Raw genomic sequence first — 25,909 nt, 5'->3', positions numbered from 1 at the left:
AAAAATGTGGGCCAAATCTTTGTTCTTACCTGTTTAACAATTTATTACAGTTAAATGAGGTTAAACTTTCTCTATGTAAATGAGTTTTAACTTTCTCTATGCTGCTACATGTATATGACTGCATACTGATAGTTGTGATATTTCATTTTGCTCTCATAAATGAGATCTAAAATTTGTAGACAGTGATGTTTTCCCTTCTTGAACCTTCTAATCTTGAGGGTTTATTTAAAGACAGGCTTTGGTCTACTTAATGATTTTTTTCTTAGTATACTGGCACTATGAATGTTTAAATATACACAAATGCATATTTCCAGTTTAAATAACTTTTTCTGTAGATCTACAGTGAATTTATATATGCTTTAGAAGTCCCAGGTAACTAGCACTTATAATTTTCCTTCACTGAAATTATAATGTACTAATTATAATGTACTAATGGCAAGGTTTAGCTTCAAGTGGTGCTACAAAGGAAAATGTATGTTATTGGTACTTGTTTCCTTTTGGTAGTTTTTTTTTTTTATTTATATGAACATTGTTAAAAATTTTCTGAGGGCAAATTCTCACCTATTTCTTATTTCTTGAAAATACAGATGAAATTTACTGTAAACTAGATTATTCAACATAATATCATTTCATTTAAATTTGTCTCAGTACTTTGATAGTTCTGTGCAAAACTGTGTTGTAATAGAATGTAGGAGTTCATTGATTTAATTCCAGATGGTAATGAGGTTGGTTTATTGATGTTTTTAAGAACAAATATGAATGTACCCCTTCCCAGATCTAGAGGGTCTGGTTTGTGTTCTGTGGTTGCTCTCTTAGATTTTTGAAATATAATATTTTTAATGTGGTCTTTAGGCATCATTTGATAATGAAAATATTTTCATACTAATAAGTTTCTCAAGCTTTCCAAGCTTTGTTTTCCTAATATCATCAAAAGTAGTTCTAAGACTGTTATGAAAGCTAAAATAAGCTATTTGATAAATGCAACATAAACATCAACCAGCTTCTTCAGAAGAGCAAAAGAGAAGGACATACTTGGCAACTGGATTAGAATCCAGTGCTTTATGGTTGGTTCAGAATCTTGGCTTTCCTTGAGTACAACTAGAGAAACTTGGTTTTGTCTTGTAGCTAGAGTTCAGTGGCATTATGAATTGTAAATGCTGAAAGAAATCTCCATTATTTTCAATCTGCTCTTGACCACCAGCTGCAGTTCATGTAAAATACAAGTTTTTTATTACATTCCATGCAATATTTTCCTTTAATCTAGCTAGAAAACTTCTATTTATATGTAACATATAAGATTTTGCAATTAAGTGTTTCAAATAAATTGTGTGAATAGCACACAGAGACAATCTACTGTTGAAAAGATTTCTGAAGTATCTACTTTAGAGCCCATTTGGCAGATGAGCTTTTAATCTCTTTCATCATTCTTTAAAGACAGGAGTGTTTGACTCTTTAGATGTTACCTTCAATATAGACCCAAACTACAGTAATAGAAATAAATAAGAACACAAACAAATACAGAAAACCTTGCTATTAAAAGCTGTGCATCCTTTTATTGTTCCTCCTTATTTTCTTTCCTCTGAAAGAGGAGGAACATTACCATCCAGTTCTTGTCATCTTTTAGTGATACATTTTATCAGGATCTTGAGGCAAGCCTGTAATTTTTTTTAAAGATTTGTAGAGCCCTGTGTGTAGCTGAAAATTCAGAACCTTGTCCTGTTTTGCCCTCTGACCTCAATGCTTGCCTGAGTTGGGACATTATTGATTCCAAATTGAACATAGCATGGCCCCAATCCAGTACAAAGCAGGAGCAAGTTGTTTGCATTGTGAAGAGTGAATGTCTCAGTTATCCCATTAATTTAGAAATTTTCCCTCCAGTTTCTTTCCTAATTCATTGCTCATTCAGCACATACTTGCTTTGCACTGCTCAGAGCACTGCCCATATCTTGCTGAGCAGTTAAAATTTAGGTTCTATCATAGGTACAGGTAAGAAACTGTTACATTGTGTATTTATGAAAGTGGATATATGTTTTCCAAAAAACTTTACCTGATGTTTTTCTACACTAAATTTAGCTTCCTTTTCCCTTATCTATTGGTCTTTCAGTTTATCTAGTTGAAATAATTTTTCCCTAAGTTAAGACCTTGAGCTTTGGTAATTTTTTTTGCTCATAAAAAAATTTTGGTTCATATTTTTTCCTACCTACATTCCTGTCTCTTAAGATATATTTTATCTCAAGTTTTTAAACTCTATATTTATACTTTAACTCCTGGATGAGCTTCTCTTCTTCTCTCCTGCCTTCTGAAAGGGCAAGAGACAGCAGACACTGACTTTATACCATCAAAGTTATTCACATTCTGCATTGAGGGAAAATGGAAAGTATCATTCTTTTATTTTATAGTTCCAAAAAGATCAGTGAAACTTTGAGCAGTAGAACATGAACAGCCTCCTGCCTGGCATCCCTTGACACCTTCCACCACCCATCCCTCCCATGGATTTGTGACATTTTAAAAAAGGTTTTTAAGAAGGGCTGAAGTAAGATAGTGGAATATGGCTCATCTCAGGGAGCTTGTTCCTTGGAAAGAATAATACAGAATACAATGAGATGATTTCCAAAGCATAATTCTTATAGCAATGTCTTGATAAAAGCACCTCAAAAGTCTTGATTAAAAAAAAAATACAACTCAAAGTCCCAAGAAAACAAAAACAAAGCAGGAGGAATTTGGAACATTCATGAGAGAGCAAGATAACCTTTACAGGTAAGTATGGAAATTGATGCAGGATTAGAAAAAGGGGAAGATATACATGCATATCAAATGAAGGGGTTCCTAAATATTGCAAAGTTTAGGAAATGCAAAGCATTTTTTAGAAGAGTCCTACACTATGTTAAAAGATCAGATAGGTATTCTTGGTTTTAATCTCTCATCCTTCTTTTTACTCCAAAGGCTCACAAATCTTTCTACTAGCACCTTTCTCAGTAAAATTTGACTTTCTAGTTCACTGGATGAAAAACCAAAAGCTGTCATTTTCTCCCAAATGATTTGTTGGGCCTCTTGCATTTTATACTCTAAATTCACACAAGAGCCCATCCATGAAGCTCCAATCTGACTGTTTTCCTCCTTTATACAAGAAAAGATCTATCACCCAGATTTGCCAAATAAGAAATATGAAGAGAATATTATTTGTTTTCTCTGCATGTTTCATATCTAAAATATTCATTCAGTCTTCTGCTCAGAATAGGTACAAGATAACCTGTTCATAGATCATTTTACTGAAAACTTGATAGGTTGCCTGCCAGATTTGTAGTGGCTCAAAGGTTTTGTCTCATGAACTGCTGATTGAAAGGCATCACACTGCTGATAGAATCTGCATCCAAATGATTTCTTTTTAATAGTGCATTGAACTTTTCTTTTTGCTGGCAAGATTACACTGAGGTCACTAACAAACTCACACAGGTGGGATTATAAACCACAAAGCTTCTACTTGAGTTATTTTAGCAAAGTAACCCTTCCTAAGGTAAACCAGTTTTCTTGCTACTCAGATTTCCTTTTGTGCACCTTTTGTACTGTTGGTCCCCTCAGATGTTTTAAGGAATTGTTACTTTTAATCCAAAAGCCTGTAATCACTGATGTGCATAAAGTGCCTTCTTCCCTTCACTCAGACACACAAAGGACATGTGCCAGTGTGTCATGTGTTGCTATCTAGAATCACAGAAACATAGAATTGTTTGAGTTGGGAAGGACCTTTAAAGGTCACTCAGTCCCACCCTCCTGCAATGAGCAACCAGAACAGGCTGCTCAGAGCCTCATCCAGCTTGAACTTGAATGTCCCCAGGCATGGAGGTTTCACCACCCTGATCATAAAAATATATTCCCTATACCTAGTCTGAAATATACATTTGTGTATATTGGATCACTCAGTTAGTTAAAATAGATTTGCACTTTTTAAAAAATACAAATCGCTTTTTAATATATGATTTTAATTACACACCAGAAATTGCATATCTTTAAAGAGTACTTAGATTCTTATTTCCTCATGTAATACACTATAAAGCTCTTGAGCAATGAGGAAGTAATGCATGATTGCCCTTTTAGGTAAAAAATGCTTGAAAGCATGGATTGTGTGTGTAAAGTGCTTACCTAACTTTAAAGGTTAATATCATTTATGTACAGCATCTCATTATGCAGTCAGCTGTGCACCATTTGCCTGTCTTAAGGAATAGCATATACAAACATAAAAACATGGAATTGTAGAAAATGCTTCCTTCATACAGTGTGTGGGTGCCACTCAAGTTATTGCTTCTGTTTATTAAATATGCTTATGTTTGTGTAAAAAACCCTCCACCTTTCTGCCTTGATTTTGTTACCAAGGTAGTTTTATTCTCTTAAATATTCAAAAATAATTACAAATAGACAAATGAAACTGAAGTAGACTACTTCTTAATAGCAGTAACAATTCATGTAATAGCTTTAGGCTCATTTCTATGGTAACTCTAATAAGAACAAAGAAGTTCAGTTATGTCAATAGCACTAATGAATGTGGAGAATACGAGCATTTCAGCTCGAGCTTTTTTGCTTTCTATTCAAATGACAATTCTTTAAAGTATTTCTTTTAGAAAGACAGTAATGGCTTTTGGTGTATATGATATTGCTTATGGGATGCAACACATTTACTTTAGCAATACTAAAACACAGAGAATATGGTGTATTCTTGAACAACAGCTTTTGAATGAGCAAAAGCAATACTTTGTGTTTCAGGGTGAGCAAAAAACCAACAACAGCAGATGTAAGGAAACCAAGAAATATTGACATGCATAATTAATGTACCCCAGTGTGTAATAGTAATCATATGTGTAGGGGTCTACAGGATTATATAGTTTATAAGTTGTTAAGCTCACAGATAATTTTTCTTTTTTGCTATCTTCTTGTCTGTTGCTTAGCAAATATCTTACACATCTGTATGTAGTTACTCATAGGCTGTGTGAGTAATCCTACTGAAGTCAAAGGAGCTATTCATAGGACCAGAATCTCAACGTGTTATATTGCTCAGGCTCCTCTGAAATCAGTAGAGCTATGACTGCTTATTTCATCTTTGGATATAGTTTTCCTGAGGATAACCAAGGCATTTATTTTAGATTGATGTTTTCTGCATTCTCTCCAACCTAAAATTTAGGTTCCTCTCTGAGTGAACCTTTCAAGCAATATGTCTGGGTAGCTGACACTAGATCTTGTCTCAGGACTCCCTCTGCAGTCAGTATAAAAGGCCCTTCCAAATGACAATTTATCCTGCCCAATTTTTACAGTGTTCACTCTTTATACTCTGATACTTGTGGGGGTCTGACTTCTTGTTAACAATACAAATAATCCATCGAGTCAAATGTCCCATACTGAGAGTTATTCTTCACATTCTTCCCTTGCATTTTGTAAAACTGATGTTGTATTTACAATACTGTCATTTCATAAAACTCTCTGATTAATTCTTATATTGGTAATGCTCACAACATGCTTGTTCTCTGTAAAAAGAAGTATTAAATGGTGCCAGTGACAGACTCAATATTATATAGAAAAAATTTCTGTTTGGGAGTGAATTAAGCAAAGCTGATACAAAGTGTTTGTGAGAGCTTGCTAACAGATCTGTTTAGTCATTCCACAAAAATTCAGAAGGTAAAGAAGATAACAGACAACAACAGATTTTAAAACTAAAATTGTGAGTCCTTTAATAAAAAAATAAATTAGGGAAAAGAAACTAAGTAGGTGTTTTATTATATGTACTTAAGACCAGGAGAAGAAAATTGTTTGCTTTTCTTAACATAATAACCAAAGTTCCTTCTTACATTTGTGTAGTGGAGTTAGCCTGAAGATTCCCAAAAGGCAATAATCAAAATAAATTAATTTCATTATATGTGGTTCCTGGGATATGCATAGAAAGGAAGCTTGGATGTAGTTTTTACTGCTGATAACAGTACTTTAAAATTAATAGTTGTGATATTCTGTTCAGTAGAATTTATTATCAAAGTTGAGCTTTCTAAATATGAATATAAAATGCTTCTGGAGATAATGCTAATTTTATAATGGTGATATTAAGTCTTACTCTCTGGTTAACTCTTGCAAGTGTACTGGGGTAAGTTTTCAAGGCAACAGGAAGGTAAAACTAAGGTTATTTTAAAGAGAGAGGGAACTGACCCAAATGAAAAAGATTGCCTGAGTCAAGTGGCCACTTGGCAGAACCTGAGGGTGCTTTGAGCTGCATGGTCTGCGAGTTTTCCATGGGACTGGTTATAAACATATGAGCATTAGCAGAATTCTTAGCAAACTAGCTGTCAGCAAAAAACTGCAGACAGTGAGAAAGGCAGTCCTTAGTGGGACCCTGGGAAGAAGCCAGATAACTCCTTTAGAACTTATGACAAGAAAAGTAATTTGAATTGGTTTCCACAGTGCTAAAGGAATGAGGATGGTGGATGTGTTCTTTGTAAATAAACAGGATTGCACCAAAATAGATGATTCATTGCTGTCTCCTAACAAAAAAAGAAAGAGCAGGTGTTGAATATTGGCCCAAAGTGGTGAGACTCTTTATGTTTGTATTTCCCCTGTCTTTGCAGCATAGCATCAGTTTTTTGCTTGTGTTTATTAAAACACAAACAAACCTTCTGTTTCTCAAAGCCGTGTAAGAAAAGAGTGAATTTAGCTGCAAACAACAGAAGTGTTGCAAGAACTGATATGAAGAGAGAATGAAAAAGTTTGACAATTTACAGTAAGAGGTCTTGGAGAGAAAAATGCAAATACTCCTCTGTAGATACTCCATTGCTTTTCTCAGAGTTTCCAGAAATTTTAGTTGCACTGGGTGGGCAACTTTGGCTTAGGTGAGTCCCCTGCAATGGGAGAAGAATAAAAGAAAGAAGTCTGAACTGTCCTTCCTCCAAAGAGCAGGGAAATAACTCAAAATCCAAGCCTGGAAAGCATAGTTCCACTCTATTACCCTGCTCTTCCTTTCTACCTAAAATTTTGGTTTTTTACAGTTGAATGCTAGCCATGTATTCTAAAAATTACATTAAATCATGCAAACAATAACTTTTATTGCTTGTAGTTTATGGAACATTTGCTCCTGCTTCCACAAACACCCATTTCCTTGCAAATATGTGATTTTTTTTCAGAGCTGATTTTTAGGTACATTTACATATGTGTGCAAATGAGTAGCAGTAAGGTGGGATTCAGATCATTCCTGAATCTCTTCCAAAGTGTTTGCATTTCACCTTGCCCAGTATGGATAGTAGCTGCCTTCCAGAATAAGCACATCCACCTTTTTATCTCTTAAAGTTAGTGTTGATAATATACAGACTAATTGTTTCTTTCTTCAAAAACATTTTGAAGGCACTGAAGTTTCTCCTATATGGATGACCCCCTGCTAAACTTAGAGCTTTAATAATCAATGCAAAGCAGATGCAAAGATCAATGCAGCTGCAAATTAAATAACTTTACCAACTGAATTTTTCAGTGCCTGCACTATTAATTGGTTTACTCTGTCAGCAGAATGTGTTCACTGCTGTGAGTGTCAGTGCTGTTGCTATCAACAAATTCCATGGGGGACTTCTGTACTCTCTGTAGATGTTTGTACACACAAACATTCCTTGGGGTCATCCCTCTTGAGCAAACACTGGCTGTGCAGTTCATCTGGGCACCTTCAAGGCTTCTTCCCCTTCTCTGGATAGCAGGCAAAATAATAGCAGGGTCACGGTGACAGGATTTGCAATTATATTTATTTCTGGAGGAACCTGCTGACAGCTGTGAAAGGTTAGGTTGGAAAAAAACCACCCAGCAAACTCTCCTCCTCCCCCCACCAAAAAACCTACCCCAAAATCCAAAACAAACATACAAAACCAAATTCAATGCAAAAAAACCCACAAAAACAAACAAAACCCAAACAAACAAACCCCCAAAAAACCAAAAAACCCACAATTAAATAGTACTTTAAAAAACCCCACGGGTATATGACACAGCCTACAAAAAGGTAGAGTAGTTATTCTTTTTCAAGGATCTAACAATGCAATGTTTATCCTTCCTGGAGCTATGTTTTTTATTGCTCCAGCAGTTCACAAACAATAGTTGAGAGTTAGTGTGACCTGATACAAACCAAGCTCATTACATTATTTTCAACAGATAATTAATAATTAACATATAACCTTTGGCTTTCCTTTTATCTTCAAGTATTGACAGAAGTCGCATAAAAACATACTATGTGTGGAAGAAATGCTTTGAAATGCAAAACTAATTAAAATTAATGTAATGTTATTTTAGTACAGTTCTATAGTAGCAAAAGTAATATAGGGAATATGAATATTTGAAGAGATGATTATTTTTATCCATGCCATTCAATTTTTACACAAATAAATTTTGGAAAGCAGAATATCATTTGATATTTTGTTTGGGATTCATTGGATTGAGTGCACCACAGCAGTTCAATTGTGACATCAGTAAATTAGCCCAGACTGCTTTGGCAGTCAATTGACCCTCATGCAATTAGCAAAACTGAAACCACAATGAATCCTGTAGCTTGAGCTTGTTATGTTTTTTTTCTGCTTCGCATACATTTTGAAAATCCCAGTTAATTAAGACTTATCATAGGCTTAAATAGCTGTAGCTTCTTAGCCTTTTATATTTGTGCAGCCATGGTCAGAAGTACTAAGGGAGGCAGGGAAATACAATTTCCCAGTTGGAGAAGCTTGGCTTTGGAAGTCAGTCCTTTTCTTTCTGCTGTTGTAGGTGCCTTTTTTCCAATTCTTTCACTGCCTGGGCCATCAGTTCCTCACCTGTGGGACACAAACAGTTGTACAGGTGGTGGTGACACAGTTTTCATTAATGATTCTGTTGGTATTAATTGGGGGACTTTGATGACTGTTTTGTTTTATTCTGTAATAACCCTTTGTCCCTGGCAACTTATTTAGGTTTTTGTTCATTTAGGCAGGAGAAAGGAGTGAAATAGACACTAAATCTTTCTCCTAATTTTTTCTGGGTGAAGAAATACAAACATGTGAAATACAGTCTGTTACTTTAATGTGTTATAGTTCATACATATTTCAATATTTGCTAAAATACATTAGGAAGGTATGAAATATCTTGTATGTGTTTGATTTTCATCTTAATTAAAATAAATCACCCATTTCTTAGGGTTTTATGCTTTCTGAATAAGTTAATGATGCACAGTACTGATCCTACACTGCTTTTTGCCTACCACAATAATTTTTTATCTTCACAAAGTTAAGGAATAATATTTCTAGAAGAGTGGGGACATGCATGTTAGAAAAATACTGTATCCCTGCAGGTGTGACCCATGTACAAGTATCAGGCTTGTACACCAAGTTTGGACTTAATACCTTCACAGTGTCCAGTAATAATATTCAGAATAATAAAATATATAAATTATGTATATTAAATATATTATAATGTACATTATTAAGTATAATATAATGAAATTGTCCCTTTCCACATTCCCATGGAAAGCAAGTCCACAGTGTTAATGTTGTTAATGACTAAATCACCCATGCACAAAATGTCCACCTTGGATTAGAGCATCCAGTGTGCTGTCAGCTTACAGAAAATGATGGACATAAATCATCTCAGTGGAAAAGGAGGAAAAGAGGAGCCAGAGAATTAGTCAGTGAGTTCCCAGAAACATCCATCAATAAAAGCTAAGCTGTTTGTAAGCATCTGTGGAAAAAAAAAGATTTAAAGCCTGGATGTTTTCTTCATCAACCCAATCACACAAAAAGAGTATGCTTTTCTTCCAAGGTAGGATCAAAGTCCTTTTTTAATGGAGGAGAGAACATCTGGTGCTTGTACAGTTGGCCATTATAAAGACTATAAAAAGTCCATCCCAGGATACTTTGATAGGGAAGGCAAGGAAGCATTGCCATGATTACATTGCTGTGGAGTAGGTGCAAAACTGCTCAGAACCCCATGATCAGATGTTCCTTATCAGTGAAATGAGGGATTAACTCTGTATGGACTGTAGTTTTCTGCATTAGCCCCTTCAAAGCTTTTTCCTAGCTCCAGAACTCATCAGTGTTTTTTAATGACCTAAGTTATGCAATTGGAGATTACATCTAATCAAGTTGCATACGAGGAGCTGGGTCAGGAGTGTGTTCCAAGCAGGATCAGGTTTCAAAACAACCTTTAGAAATTGGAAGCACTGTCTGTACTGGTGAAAGCAAGTTTTACAAATAATCTGGTAGAAATAATCATCTTTACAGAAACAGCATGAAGAAAAAGCTGACTGTGCTGCAATTCCTCAGAGCTGATCAATGGCTTAGAAAGGTTCACAAGCTGAATATAAGTCAACAGCAATCTAGTTACAAAATATTGAATATATTTCTGGTTGCATATGTAACTCTGAGACATGTAATTCTTGTCCTTTACTAAGTATGGCATTAATTGGACATCATGGACAGCTTAGACACACAAAAAGTTCAAAGAGTCTGTAGAGCATTTGGAAATGTTCAGAGGGGAGAAGTGGGAAAGTGTGTCTGTTTTATAGTTGCATAGCATAAAAGATCATGGAGAGGTGTGATAAAAGCCTTGAAGGTGGGGAATGGAATGATGCATTTATCTGAATGTGTTGTAGAAAGGATGAGAAGCAAAGTGCCCATGTTGCAAAGAACATTCAGGTGATACAATGAAAATTAATAAATTATAATGATATTGGTAGTGTAGTTCTGCAATAGATAATCTCTGACATTGCAGACTCTTGGTCAGTGTAAGCCTTTAGGAGTGGGATGGGCAAATACAGGACAGAAATTAGGAGACCTGGATATGCCTTTGTAGGGTGGGGGGGAATCCCTTGGCAGTTTCTGTAGATCTCTTTTAACCTTATGATCTTATGTTTTAAAAAAAAAACACGTGAAATCAGAGTATTTTGTACATACCAGGAGCGTTTTATTTGCTATAGAATCACAGAATTGGTTGGTTTGGGAGGGATCTCTAAAGATCATCAAGTTCAATTCCTGTGCCCTGGGCAGGGTGCTCCAAGCCCTGTCCAACCTGGCCTTGAGCCCTTCCAGGGATGAGGATCCAGGATTTCTCTTAGACTAAGGCTACATGATATGATATTGCAGCACCAAAAATCCACAGTAGTTTCTAATAGCACCTGCACCTCCTAATTAAAGACTATTTTAAAATGTACATTAATTTGATATTTATACTTTCATTGCAAAACTATGTCCCAAATGGCAATAAAGGCAAGTAATTATCCAGATATTCCATCATATTTTTTGCATTAAAAAGGCTTTTAAGGAGCTGCTTTCTTCTTTACATATCTCATTTGCATAAATGCAGCCTTTGAAGTTATTGATGTCATGTACCATGGTTAAACTTTACAAAATTTCAGATACTAGAAAATCAGGTTCAAAAATAGCCCCTTACCTATTGTGCCATTTAAGTTCATGTCCATGATGTCCATCCAAGTGACTGAGTCACCCTGTGGATTGATTTTTTTTTCATTTTTGACTTTTCATTTCATGATTTGGGCTGGATTATTTGTTTTGCACCTTACATCCCCTTCATTGTGTAATTTTACTGGTTTTCCTGTATGAGTGGCAGGCAAGGCAAGGCAGCTTTTTTGAGTTACAAATTGCAAACCACACATAGATGAGAAATTGAGCAAGTTTTGTGTTGTTTTGCTTGGGGTTTTGTTTGTTTTGGGTTTTTTTTTGATTTTTTTGTCATACATAGTTTTGCAATTATTCTGATTTTCCTCTAACTGAATCTTTAACTGACTTAAAGTCTCAACAGTATTTTAAGATACACATTTTTGCAACAGCACTGTTTAGCACATACACAGAATTCTTATAAAAGGTAGCTGCTGCATGTTTGTGAGTCATTCTTCTTGCTTTCCTGTATCCTGTGACAGATGATATCTATCCTACAGATGGAAAATACTGTATATTTTCAGTAGTTTCAGATTGGCTTGTTGTTTTCTGACATGCAACTGGCATAATTTAAACATGCTTTCTTCCCTTATATAATGACCAATTTACATATAACCTTTGACTTTTCTTTTATCTTGAATCATTGATAGAAAATTGCATAAAATCTTACAATTTGAGCAAAATATCTCTCAAATGCAAATTCTTATTAATGTTGTGTTCCTGAAATGCAATGCTTGGGATATCACCGATATTTGAATATTAGTTTTTCCATCTTGCTATTAGTTTTTCCATGTTGTTTGTCCCTAAAAAATGGTTTAGGGTAAAATATTTGAATCAAGCACAGAGTGATGCAAAAGCTAAATCCTAACTTTATATAATTGCATTAAATTTTTTTATCAACTGGAATGCATGCAAATGGCAAATGAATCAAACACCCACAATTACCTTTTTTGTCATTTTTTTGTATATGCACTTACAAGGCTGCTATTAACTGGAAATAATACTGTGGTATAAAAGGTGTTACAAAACATTTCTTTTTGACAAAGATATTTTTCTTCAGGCTGAAAAAAATCTCACTTTTAGTGTAAGGTAAGCAGCTTCATTTAGATTTAACTTTTTTTTTTGGTGGAAGAAGCAAGTAAATATATATCTCTAACATAAAGAAATAAGGTGATTTAGCTGGATTGCAAGCAAAATAGGATATGAAGAAATATAGTCTATCATCTCAGCAGTAAATAGGTTTTTCTAGTAGTTGAGACAGTCAAAAATTTCCTGTCAACCCACATAAAATTCACATTCATAGCTAAGACTTACAAAGGAAAGTTTATATCCCTCTATTTTGCTAGCATCCTGCTCAGGTCAGGCTGACATTATTTTCAAAAGTTTCTGCTATCTTTGAGAGATCTTCCTCTAATCCATACATTTTGCAGATGCTATTTCTGCTACCGAGTCGAGCACAGTGTTCGCTTTTTCATTGCATCCCAATTCTTACACTCTGTAAGTGCCCATTTACTGCTCCATCCCACAGCATCCCAGTACACAGATTCATAGTTTATGGGTCTCCTTACTCCAAGAGAAGGGAAATATTATCTGTTTCTAGGGGGAAGCTTAAATTCCTTTGTTTTCCTGTTTGATTCTTACCAACATGAGCTGCAGGATATATAAATGTCTAAAAACCCTGGCTTTGTTTTTCTCCCCATGATGGAGGGAGGCCTCAGGCAGCCAGCTGTCATGCAGCACTTTCATTCTGCTTGCTCAGTGTCCTCCAGGTGGGAAAGTAGTGTAAGTGTTTACAAAATGTTTCTCTGATCAGAGATTCAGCTTCTTGTAGGCTTAGTCCCCCAGTGGGACTTGGCCCTCTGTTATCAGTTTTGGAAGCACTGAATTTCAAAAGCAGCATTCACTGGACTGCTCTGCACCAGTTGAAGTAGGTACTTAACACTGAAGTCTGTCAAAGACATGTTATTGCTGTTTCTAGGAAATCAATTGTTTTCTTTTTAATTTCATGTGAAAAACATTGATTTGTTCACACATTTGTTTCTCTATAAAAACTTTTGCCTGATTTACTCAGGGCAGTATTTTCCCTATAGCTGATGTTAAGAGCTAGTTTTACCTACCCATGAGTGCCCTCACATTACTGTTAAAAAAAAATAAGATGCTATAAATATTTTCAGAATATAGGTAAGCAGTCACTGAACAAAACATTTGTTGTTGCCAGTGAGATTTGCCTTGTGGGATAAGCCTGAAACATCACAAACAGAAAGCATGTGCCATTCTCCAGGTCACTGTAATACCATGGCCCAAATGGGTAACAAGGAAATGAGGAACATGCAGGCACAACTGCCTACATTTGGTGCTTTTTCTGCATGTTCTAGGAGGCAGACTAAAATTTTAGATAGATAAATCTGCAAGAAGGGGAATCCTACAGCAGCTGTTGCTGGATTTACCATTGATTTAGTGAGGTTAAAACTTTGCCATTTACAATTATTGAGCTACTCTGATCTTGATGGTGTTACGGCCCATCAGTAAATTGTATAAGATTTCCAGCTTTTGAAAAACATTGAGATACACAAGAGCCACAACGCAGTCCAGTGTGCACTGTGCCTTCATATTGCAGCTGTTCTGTACCTGCCTCTTCTGTGCTTTGCATCAGGTGAGTGTGATTGCTTTGAAGAATCCAACACAGTTTGTAATTCACACCATTCACAAATATTTAAGCAGGGAAAAAAACCAAAAACCCACAATCTAAAAATAAAAATTTTATTTTTTGAGGGCAAAAAGCTATTTTTTAATCATCTTTTGTTTGTGATTGTCTTTGATTTTCACACCTCAAAGTGCCATAAAATCAGCTTTTGATCTTCATGCATTCTTAAAACAATCTAGCAATTAAGTGAACAAAGGGAAAAGGTAGGAAAGTAAAATTGTTTGTGAAAGATAGTGAATCAGTTATAAATAGGGCTTTTTTGTCTGATTAAATTAGAGTAATGTTTTAGCTCAACAAAATTACACACTGACACTTCCTCCCACCCCCATGCTCACATTAAAGTTTGTCAAGTGGTGCTTATGTGCTTTTGATAATAACAAACAAAGTTCTGAAATTCTGGAGAGTTTCATTCCCATTTTAGCTGTTGAGCATATTTAATACCTTTCATTAACATACTCTACAGTTTCTTCTTCAAGATGAATGTTTGTTGAATCCTAAGTGAAGGTGCCTTTGGTGCTGAATGGCTGCTGTGTGTGATAACAAGGGAGTAACTCTGCAGATTGGAGTGCAGTCGTGTCTTGCAGCAGGTCATTGTTCTGTGGCTGTGAGGCCAGCATACTTAGTGCCAGTCTCTGAAGAGATTGTGTGGCTTTGCACGCTGGGACCCACTGCTTAGATAAGGAAAAAAATACATCTTCCTGATGTCTTAGGGAGTTTGTAATCATAATTCTATTCAAAATGGAAACTCATCCTTAATTGACTGGGGCTCTGTTTGGTTTTTATCTCTTAATAGAAAGAACTCAGAAATAGAAAAAAATCCCTTTTTTTGAAGAATGGCACATGTCTTTCCATGATATTGGTATGAAATGTCATTCTCTCAGAAAAAAATATTTCTCTAGAAATACTGCTTTATTTGTATCATCATGCTGTAAGAACACTACTTTTGTGTTTAGCTGTATTTCAGTTATCTTTACTATTTTTTGCACAAGTATTCAAATGCACTCTCTGCCACTTATTCAAAAAGCTCCCAGAAGAAAGATTAGCTATGACTGAGCTTTTTCATGAGGAGCCTCTCCAAGTAAATGACAAACTTGTACATCTGTACTCATTTTCTTATACTGTTAGTCTCTGCCAGAAATATGGGAAGAGATTCTAATAAGCATATTTAATTGATCTTATATCTTTCTTTCCTTGTCCTCCTGATTTTGATTGTATAGCTGTTATCTTTGATTTTTCCACTGTTCTCATTCCTTCTCCCATCAGATACATCTGTTTCTCCTTTCTGTTATTCATCATTAGTTTTCTTTTCTATTTTGTTAGTACTTGAATATGCTCTTATGAAACACATCTCAGCTGTGTTGTGTTTTTGTTAAAATTGGCACTTCTAAAAGGCCTCTGCCTTTTGGCTTTTATGCTTGAACTCAATTGTCAAAATGATTTCTCTAGATTGATGACTCTTTAGAGAAAGCACTGCCTTTGCCTGAGTGCATTGCTGGTACACAATAATAATGAAAGATTGGACTGCTTCTTGACTGCCAAAATCACCATACAAACGTTTAAGAGGACAAAAGGGACAGTGCAACTCGATGTAATGAAGAAGAGAGGATGCAGCAGCACAATATTGTTGGCTTCTGCCAGGAGAGCACTTGCCTTACTACCCAAGATCAGTGCAGGGAGGGCAGTGGGAAATTGGGAAATGGAGGCCTCTTGACCTCCTTAAATTTGTACTTGAGTACTTAGAGCTCTCTTTATTGACAGGGATCAAAATAAGGGTTGAATATGACCACAAGGAATGGTGTTTCCATGTTTCATTTATGCTATACACCTGGGCAAGCCATGGTTTATTATCCACTCAAAGGGAGGGAATAAAAGGAAGTTCAAACAAATTCCAATAGAAAGAGATTTACGTCATTTGGATGTGAAACTTATATTTTCTTACTGATATGAATGGCTTTAAAGCATATACTATCAAAAAAGGCACCAGCCATAAAGTATCTGTCAGTGCATTGGTAGAGGATTATACCTTTAATTCTCCAGAAACAGCTCTTTTGCTGGAAGCTTTTCGAATAAAAGAAATAACTATTCAGATCCCCAGATGCTTATTCACATCTGACTACTTTTTTTTTTTTTTAATTTAAAAATATCTACAAGCTCCATTTTATTAATGCTTTTAATTTTAAAAGTTGTCTCCTCATTAGAGGTACACATACATTGGAATGTGAAGCAAAGCAGAAATTGAAGAAGAAAACTGTAATACATGACTTAAATAAGAAAACACCAAGTTGCAGCTTATTAAAATGAATTTCAGTAATAGCTAGCAAGATTGTTTCTTTCCAGTCAATGCATTTTCTGAAGGAGTACAGGTGAATGGGAAAATGCAGGAAACTCTCATCCCATAAATTTATTTGATGTTAGGGGTGAGTTTATAGTTTGTTCCCTACATACTCTTCCCACTATTATTTGCTTCTGCAGCTTAAGCCACTTTAATGTATAAATGTATCTGCCCCTGCTGTGTCTCAGTGTCTGTCCTACACACAGAAAGTGTCCATTTGCAAAAGAAAGGGGCAGCTGGGGCTGGCAGGAGGCTTGCATTGCCCTCTGGAGCAGCACACTTTTGCACTGAGGTCTGAAATTCGATTCAGATACCTGAAATTCCCATAGGGATTCCCCTGTAAAATAGAAAGTAGCATAAACTGAGAGCAATATGTGATGCATATGTGATAATTTCTCACCGTAACTCTGCTTACCCTTGTATCTCTGTATATGCATTTATGGCTATGCCATAATCTAAAAAGCACCCAATCAATGCCCCATCCACAACCCCTCATCCCCAAGAAAGACACCACAAGAGTGGACTGAAGGACTGAAAAAAATCCCTGTAAATACTTGTGCCCTTCAGCTTGTGTCCCTGTGGGAGAAGCTCCTGAAGTTTGGTTCCTGGGGAGATCCCTGGGCTCTGTTTATGGTCATGGTAAATGAACTGCAATGTTCACACTTGTCATACCCTCACCCTTAAAACTTTCCCTGTTCCATAGATTCATTTGCTTTTCTTGGAAGAGATTATTAATATCCCAACCTAGCTGCATCCTGAATTTAATATCAAGTTTGATTCCATTTCACTGCATATTGTATCCAATAAATGTTCAATAGCTTGGGAGAGAGTCAGCTCCCCTTTCAAATTAGATTTTAAACTTTCCATTTGCTACTTTAACTCTATTAATATTTTTTCATCTTTTGTGTGTTTTCTTATCCTTTTTAAATGAATTTTGGGAGTGCAAGTCTGAAACTCGGCTTTGTGTCAGGGGAGTGAGCTCTGTGGCAATTCTGCCACAGCAGAGAAATTTTATTCAACAGTAGCACTAAAAATATCTGAATAGTCTTCATAGGTAAATACTCATTTTACATCTGTGACCATATACGCTCTCCATATTTTATGTAATTGGTATGATGTATGTGTTCAATTTCATTGTAGATTCCACAAAGAAATAAGCACTGATCCCGTTTTAAGTGGGGATTATTTTGGAATCTTTGAGAACTTTTTTATGGCAATTCAGAGGTTCTACAATGCACCTTGAAAATCTGTTTTTGCTTTTTCATAGCATTGCTTTTTTAAAAAAGTGCAAATGGAAGTTCTAGTGCAGCAGGCATTTTAATACCTGAAGCAATATTCTGTGCTGTATTGAATTGCTTTTGGCAGACATTTGTTCTGATTTTAAAACATTAGAAAGAAATTATGCATATTTATCAGATATTTTGAAACTTTGAGATGTTTGGAAGTTTTTAAGATTTTATGTTCAGTATTAATTGGTATTTTTCTTTCAGTACAGAGAAATAGACTTAACCAGCATAATATTTTGGATTGTGTCCTTTAAAAATATGTCCTTTAAAATTGTGTTTTGGATACACAATCTTTAAACCTTCAGAAATTGACATTACTGATAACTGAACAGTTGTTTACCCTTAAAATGGGATATATCAAAGGCAACTATGATATTTAGCCACAGTTCCCAGTGAATTTGCTTTGCACACAGTGTACATGTCCCTTTATTCTGTTTTTTTATCAATTGCCTACAATTGTAGCAAGTTCACTTGAGGATTTATGTGTAGTAATTTGGTCCAAAACTAATTACATTTAATTTATGAAGTCCTGGTAATTCCAGGGAGAGTTGAATCTTCCCTTTTATCTGGGCTGATGTGCTCATCACCTTTCACATCCATACCACCCAGTCTTTGGATGGCACCACTGTAAGAGCAGCACATTGACATAATTGCAAATGATTGTGTTATTCATTGTTAGGCAGGATGGAACCTGCTGCAGTGCTCTGCATGCCTTCATTGGACTGGAATGAAATGTCATCACTTGGGTTTCATAAAGCATACCTTAGTAAGAGGGCTGGGAATAACAACAGTTCTTCCTGATATAAAAATAGCTCATAGATTTAGGGGTTTGGGGTGTGGTGGTGGTTTTTTTCCCTTTCAGGTGGGTAGAGAGGCACAAATGCTTGGTGCCCTTGGTACAAAGTTAACAAAGCATTATATTGCCACTTGGCCATCTGTTGGGATGAAATGGTTGTTATTTTCAACAATGCTACATTGATGCTTCCCCCACCCCAACTTGTGATTTGCTCTTCAGGCATTGTGCAAAGGGGGCATTTTTTCCAGTGTACTATAGGTGAAAACTTACTGAAATTTGTGTGCTTGTGGCTAAATACCCCTTTACCTCTTTGCTTACCGCGGGTGACAGATCTGTTTTATTCATTGTTGAATCCATATAGAGGCATCTACCATTTTTTGCTCCGTTTTTTGTCAAGCAAACCCACACAGTTGTTTTTTCATGAATCAGATTGTGTTCACTTGCAGCCAATTCTCTCAGGTGCTCTCTCACCTTTCCTCTGTCCTTCTCCACCTGCCATATGCTAATGTGGCTGTGCCTGTGCTGCTGCTGTTGTTCTTTTAGTGGCCATAGCAGACACTCAGGTAACCTTACTTGCATCAGAATGACTCTGCAATTTGTTTGATTTTTAATTAGTATTGTCATAAACATGAATAATTGCCTTTCATTTATGTATAGCACATTTCACGTTTTGAGACGGAACAGCTTGAAGTATCTCTTGTTTTTAGAAACATACACAGGATAGAGACACAGTGTGTCAGTTTAATATTGTTTCAGATCAAGAAAAAACAAGGATTAATATATCACTGTAAATCTGTATCTCTTGGGCTGGCTATATTGCTTTTGCTGTTTTCTATAGTTGTGGTAATCAAAAACGCTTTAAGCATACAAAAAGTACAAGATTATGATGAAGATGTTACCAAATATTATCAAAATTCTGTAAGCAAAGCCAGTGTTTCCTCCTGCCACCCACAAAGAAGAAACACTGCAAATGGTCTATGAAAGAATTAAATTCAATTTGTTTGCAGTTCTGAGCTCCTTTGTTTTTTGAGGTTTATACAAAGTGAACATATGTGGAATACTGCTACCAGCTTGCATTCTCTGATAAACCCAGACAGGCAGAAGAACACTGGTGGCACAAAGTGTAGTATAAGGGTGTTTCTTATGGTTAAAACAAAATCTGCAAATTCTAGCCCCAATTTTAGTGAGATTGGAACACAAATTATTGGATGAATGTGTTAAATATCAAATGGTAATGCTAAATATACTTGGCAATAAATTAAAGGTTTCTATTCTGTGATTTCCATTGATTTCCCATAGTATACGGATGTAGCAGAGAGAGAAGCTGAGAGATTTCCACTCATAATTAGGGTCAAAAAGTGGCCTTTTACCAGGAAACATCTGATTTGCATTGAAAGGCTTTTCTTATGGCAGCAGACTGTTGCAGCTGTCCTGTAGCCTCCTGCAGGCTGGCAGTGACAGGGGTCAGGCTCTGTCAGCTCGGACCTTTGCTGCTGTGCAGACGTGAGCTGGTGTCATTGCACAGCCTGTCAGTGCCACTCTCCTGCTTCAGGGACTTGTGTCACTGTGAGTGACCAGCTCTGGAATGTCACTGCCGAGCTGAGAGAGGAACTATGAGCACTTCAAGGAATATTGGCTGATGTGTGTTTTCTGAGAACCTTCTCACAAATTTTTGACTAGGGAAACAGGGTGATTGTTCTCTGTCTTCCATGTCCTCCTAAAATTTTTTAGCTGTTGATAAATATCACGATTTCTGAACAAAAAAAAAAAAAAAAAAAAGGAGAAATAGCAAAGAAAATGAGCTTCAACAAATGTGAGAAAAGTAAGTGGCTTTTTAGAGGACTGAGACTCATCCTATTCCTCTCACTGAGGGAGAGACCAGTGTACAACAACACATGTTGTGTTTGGCAGTAACCAATAAACCACGCTGTGCAGAGCTGCAGTAACCCATCCCTGACACATCAGGACTCACAAAGAGAACCCAAGGGAATCCGATATCCTTATGAGTGAAGGAAAATGAAGTGTCAGGGGACACAAATCAAAACACAAAACCCACAAATCAAAACTTCATTAAATCTGCTTGGATGTAATTTGTTACACATTTTATTCTGTCCGAATAGCAGGATCTCAGTCATGTGGATATTGTGACTTTTGATAGAATAGATATTCCTGAAAGTGGCAAAACAGGCCTTCTTTCCTGATTTTTAAAGTATGTCTAACAACTTTCATGGCAATGATAGAAGTGTTTATAGGTTTTTTACTTCCAATAAGTAGGACTTGGAATGGGACAGATTCTTTTGAGTTTTTTAACACAGGTACTTTCCATTTGTATGAACAAAAATACTTAATCTGTTTTTAATGGAAATGCATGCTAATAATTTAATTTTTTCACAATGGAGACATCATAATCTGGTTTCCTCTGGGGCTTCAGATGCTGTGGGTTGATCCTAGCCTGCATCTCCTTGGTGGTCTGGGTAGTCTTTGCTGAAAGGCATTGTCAGCATCAAAGCCACTGCAGAGAGTTTATCTTGCTGCTGTGATTTCCTTGCATACATCAAGGCTTTAGGACATCCTCTTGCTTATTCATCAGGGACATCCCGTATTTCTCTGAAAGATCAGAAGGAATCTGGAATTAAATCAAACTGCTGAGTAAACTGGCATAGTATATTTTGGAAACTTTTAAGTTTCTATGTAAATTCCACAAGATCTATTATAAAAATGTTGTATAGGACTTGTCATTAATTTCACCTGTTCTTTTTTAATACTCATGTGATTTGACAAATTTGACTCTATAAAATATTTGGACTAAATGTTCTATTGAATTTTGCTTCCATAAAATCTTTTAACAATGACTCAATAGATTCATTTTCTTTTCTAGTTGAAACACATAACCTACACAAGAAAATATTTGAACAAGATATCTAGAACTATACACAAGCCTTGCAGATAATATATAATTTTGTAATAGGAAGTAAAAAAACATAAAATTGTGCCACCTTCAACTCAATTTTACCTTCAGGAATGAGCACTTGTGAGAAAACATCCAATTTTAACTTAGGTAACTTTCTGTGTCACTAACAAAGAACCACAGGAAAAAAACACAGTATTCAAATTTATGTTAGCAAATATTATTTGCTAAAAAGAGAATAGTAACAATCTTCATCCCAAAGTGCAGCTGAACATCAGGTGTGAGTGTGTTCCTACAGTTGTTATCTGACGTCTGAGGCTTAGCATTGTTGACATCTGGAATATTTCTCAATGTGTTTCTATAATGTGTTTCTCTCCAGCTCTCTGTTATTGATCGTGCATCCATTTGCCATGCAGTCAGATTTTCCTAAATGTTTGGAGCCTCAGTTTTATTCTCTTCCTTTCTCACTGCAGCTATTTTACATTTGTTAAAATTTTCCTCAACAAACAGTGGAAAAAAGTCGAAAGTTCAAGAACAGACCAAAGACAGCAACTACCAAATGGAACTGTTGCACATGGAAAGTTTAACATGTCATGTTTAATATGCATTTAAGGGAGATTAAGTCTGTGCTACTTCTCTCTTATCAGATCTTCAAGGTAACAGTTGAGCAATATTGGCACAGGTTGACAGAGATGCTTCATGTTTGCCTACACAAGTGGTGTAGAGGATAAAGAAACATTTTTTAGTCCAGTGGGGGTAGAAAAAGGAAGTTTTACTATTCAATGCACAGTTCCTATCTTTCTGTGTTGTTGGAATATTGACCTCTTTCACTGAGGAATCCTTTCATCAACTTCTGTGGATTTAGATTGTCTTGGATTTCCTTTGAGGTCGATGTTATGACAGACCCCCATCTGCCACTGTTTACTTTTTACTAAAAAGATTGTATAGAACTTTTGAAAAATTTAGCCCTTTGGTACATCAGTGAAAAGTTACATTGTATTCACCTGCTCCTTTAAATTAGTAGCAGGATTAGCCTCCATATCATAATTATCTGTCTCTTAGTATCCACAGTATCCACAGTGAGTATACAAAAGAGTGCTTCTAACACTTGGAGTAATACAGTTTTCTATTTATAGTTTGGTTTATTCCTGTTAGGAAACATTCTCTCTTCTAATGGCCAGTATAGTTTACTTCATGTCTTGCAAGCATGCAAAGTAGCCTCGTTTAATGAAAAATTGCAAGGTTTTAGTTTGTTTCACTATGTTTACTTTTAAATTTCTCTGAAAGTTTGGGGTAGATTTTGCTTACTCTGCTACTTAGGGGTTTTTTGCCATCCCATTACTGAAATCTCATGGGCCAGATAATCTACAAAAGCCCAGCAGCATAGCTACTGTGATAATAAACACATAGATTCCCAAGTCAGATTTTATTTTAAGTTACTGTGACACGCTCTGCTCTTGAATAAATGTTTTTATTTAAAATGTGTAATTTGTACCGAAGTCTTTTATAACTGAATCACTGAATAATCATAAGACAAGGCCCTGAACTAGCAATCGAAAGGTCAAGAGAACGTGGTCAATAATGATGTGATCATGCTGGGACTCGGGGCAGCAGGCTTTCTCTCTTGCCACGGTTTATCAGGGTTTTTTCTGCGATGGGCAGGATTGCAGCTGGCACAGCCTGTGTGTTAGGCTTCTGTCAGGAAGCCGTAGTGGAGAAATGAGCTCCAAGAATGTGAAACCCAGCACACAGGGAGTCAAACCAAATGAGTTCAGCTTGGCCATTGTTGGTTTGGAAGTGTGGGCTGCAGCACCCTCAAGAACAGCTCTGAGTTGCAAAGAGTCCGATTGTTAAATGATTACAATCGTTTACTGCCGGAGGCCGTAAAAATTAAAAAGATCCAAGTGTTTCTTTCAGACAGAGATGCAGAGACTAATTTTACATGAATGCATGCCCTAACAAGATTAGCTGGCTTATTCAGGCATATGAATTGCACTTCTGTTCCTCGTGTTAAACAAGCTTGTATCATCAGAGCCCCTTGGAGCTTGATCAAGGTCTCAAGCAGGCCTCTATTTTCACTCCTTTTCTTTCACTATTCTAACCTTAGATCTCTGAGGTTTTCCCTGTTTTCATGCTGACCTTTGCTGTTAATGCTCAGCTTGAATTCTTCATTTTCCATGCTTATTTTTCTTTATTTTTAGCACATTATTCTCCTAACAGCTCTGCGTGTAATGCAGATGATGTCATAGTTTAGAAACACTGTGCCGATGAAGGAATGGAAATGATCCATTTTTAACAGCATTTTCTGGGTTGCAGCACATGCTACAGTCCTACAATCTCAGTGATGCCATTAGGGTAGCCACCATTTCTGCAGCAATTATGCAAGCAACCAAGAATTCTTTTCCTGTCATGGAATTAAAGATTGATTTTATATATTGGCCAATCTGTTGATGGTGAAACATGAAAAATGACTAGATTACTGCAAATATATGTTAAAAAAGTCAATCCTTCTGAAATTTCTTTAGCTTCTAAGAGCAAACACAGTGTGCTTCTTTATGTTTTATGAAGCAGTCTGACTGAAGAAAATTGTATTAAAAGCTGTAGTACCTTTTTAAATGTAGGTGGATTAAAAATTCTGTAATATATTATGGGTCAATTTTTAAGGGTCCAAAAATAATTTGTTTTGAAGAAATTTGATTTTTCCCTTAATTTTAACTTTTTGCATTTCTAACACACCTTTGAGTTCAGGACTAGTATATATTATGCATCACTTCTCAGGCATTGCAAAGTTCATGGTTTTTAATGTGTTTGAAAACACCTGTTCATATAATAAATCAATTTTAAAAAATGTCCTAGATCAGTGAGTATATGGGTAACTAGTATTTTTACCTCTCTTCCCTTGTCACTTTGTATTCTTACCAATTTGCACATACTTTTGGTAGTAGCAACAGCAGTCATGAATGTAGATTTTTGTTACCAGAATGTAAAAAAGGTTTCTCTGTAACAGTTGCTTTACACAGGGCATGTAAACCTTTACTTGTGTAAATCTGTGTATATGGATGTATGTGTGCCCACATGTGCTTTTTTTCTACCGTTATGAAATTGTCTGGGTGCTCAAAGATTTCTCATTTCATTTCCACATTCTTTTGGAAAACTTACAAATAATTTGCTTATATTATTTGAAACTTCATGGACTTTAGATACAAAGGAAAGAATAATAAAGCTTACCCCAATTTTTATATAAAAATTCATAGGAGAGAAGGTTTCTATATTTCATGTTGATAACAATTACTAATAATGTGATATTATTTTTTGCATTAGCTTCATTTGATTGCATTTAATTGCATTCCTTTGAATACAAGTTGAAATCTTGAATACCTTGGAAATTTCCTGATCTTTTGCCCTGTTTTTATTATTATTGTTGACACAGTTCCTTCTTTGTTACTTGGCCAGACTTCAAAAAAATTGAAATCTGGATCTTGTGCCTTAAAAGAAACGTAAAGGAAGAAGCAAGCTGGCAAACTAGTGCAGGAAAACATATGGGGGGCAATAAGTAAGGTAAGAAAAATATACAAGGATATTGGACACAGCATTAAAAATAGTAATTAAAAAGGAGTCAAACAACATCGAGCCATGGAATCATTTAGGTTGGAAAAAATCTCTGTTAACCTGGCACTTCCAAATCCACCACTTAACATCACCCAACAGTTAATGTAGATCTTCCTCAGCACAATCCCTTGATTTTGAGATGAGGTGCTGTCTCTATAGCAGGTAACAGGTGAGATGAAGTTCACATCTTTGTGGGTTGCTTTGTGGTTTTTTTTTAATCCATGAAATCAGCAAAACAAAATTTTTGTTGACTTTATCACTGAGGTTTTTATGTATGAGGATAAGCATATCCAAGCAGTAAAACTTTTCTCTGATGAAGAGACAGCTGCTAAACCAGACTGTGAGTAGTTCCAAATCCCTGTTAGCCATAGCAGCACTCCAGTCTCAGGATCACACAGCCACATGCCAGGGCTGCTGATGTTTGCTTTGAACTCAGGTATTCCAATTTTAGTCTAGGTAAGAATCCTGTAGCACTCCTGCCTTCAGAAAGGGAAGGCATTTTCTGCACAGGAGAATGGGGTTTCAGGTATGGCTTTAGGGACAAAGAGATTGAAAAAATCTGTTCTTATCTTGACTAGAATGAAAGTGCTGTTTGTCCTTCAGCTGTGGGAAGAGGATTAGAAATTGTGGAATAGGACACCATGCAAGCCAAATGCTGAGCATATGAAGGAAAATAATGCAAGGGGAGGTTTAAAACCCTACTTTCTTCACATTTCTCTAAATTACAATGGTTGAGTTCCTATATACTCTTTGTCTTGTGTAAAAGTGTATGGGCACAAAAGCGACTGAAGATAGAACCTCCAAGGCTTGGAAGGCAGCCTGGATGGGGCAATAATGAGACACATCTTATAAGTTTTAGT

General features: G+C 36.0%; 1 protein-coding gene across 3 annotated transcripts in view; it reads left to right on the top strand.

Annotated features, from left to right (window-relative positions):
* The window catches only part of ATRNL1 (attractin like 1), a 428,690-nt gene that overhangs the window by 226,193 nt on the left and 176,588 nt on the right, over positions 1-25,909 (top strand). The gene's annotated exons all lie outside the window — the stretch shown is intronic.

This window comes from Ammospiza nelsoni, chromosome 8, assembly GCF_027579445.1.
Source record: "Ammospiza nelsoni isolate bAmmNel1 chromosome 8, bAmmNel1.pri, whole genome shotgun sequence".
Classification (NCBI taxonomy): Eukaryota; Metazoa; Chordata; class Aves; order Passeriformes; family Passerellidae; genus Ammospiza; species Ammospiza nelsoni.
The sequence above is the reverse complement of the archived record's forward strand: the minus strand, read 5'-3'. Positions and strand labels throughout refer to the sequence as shown.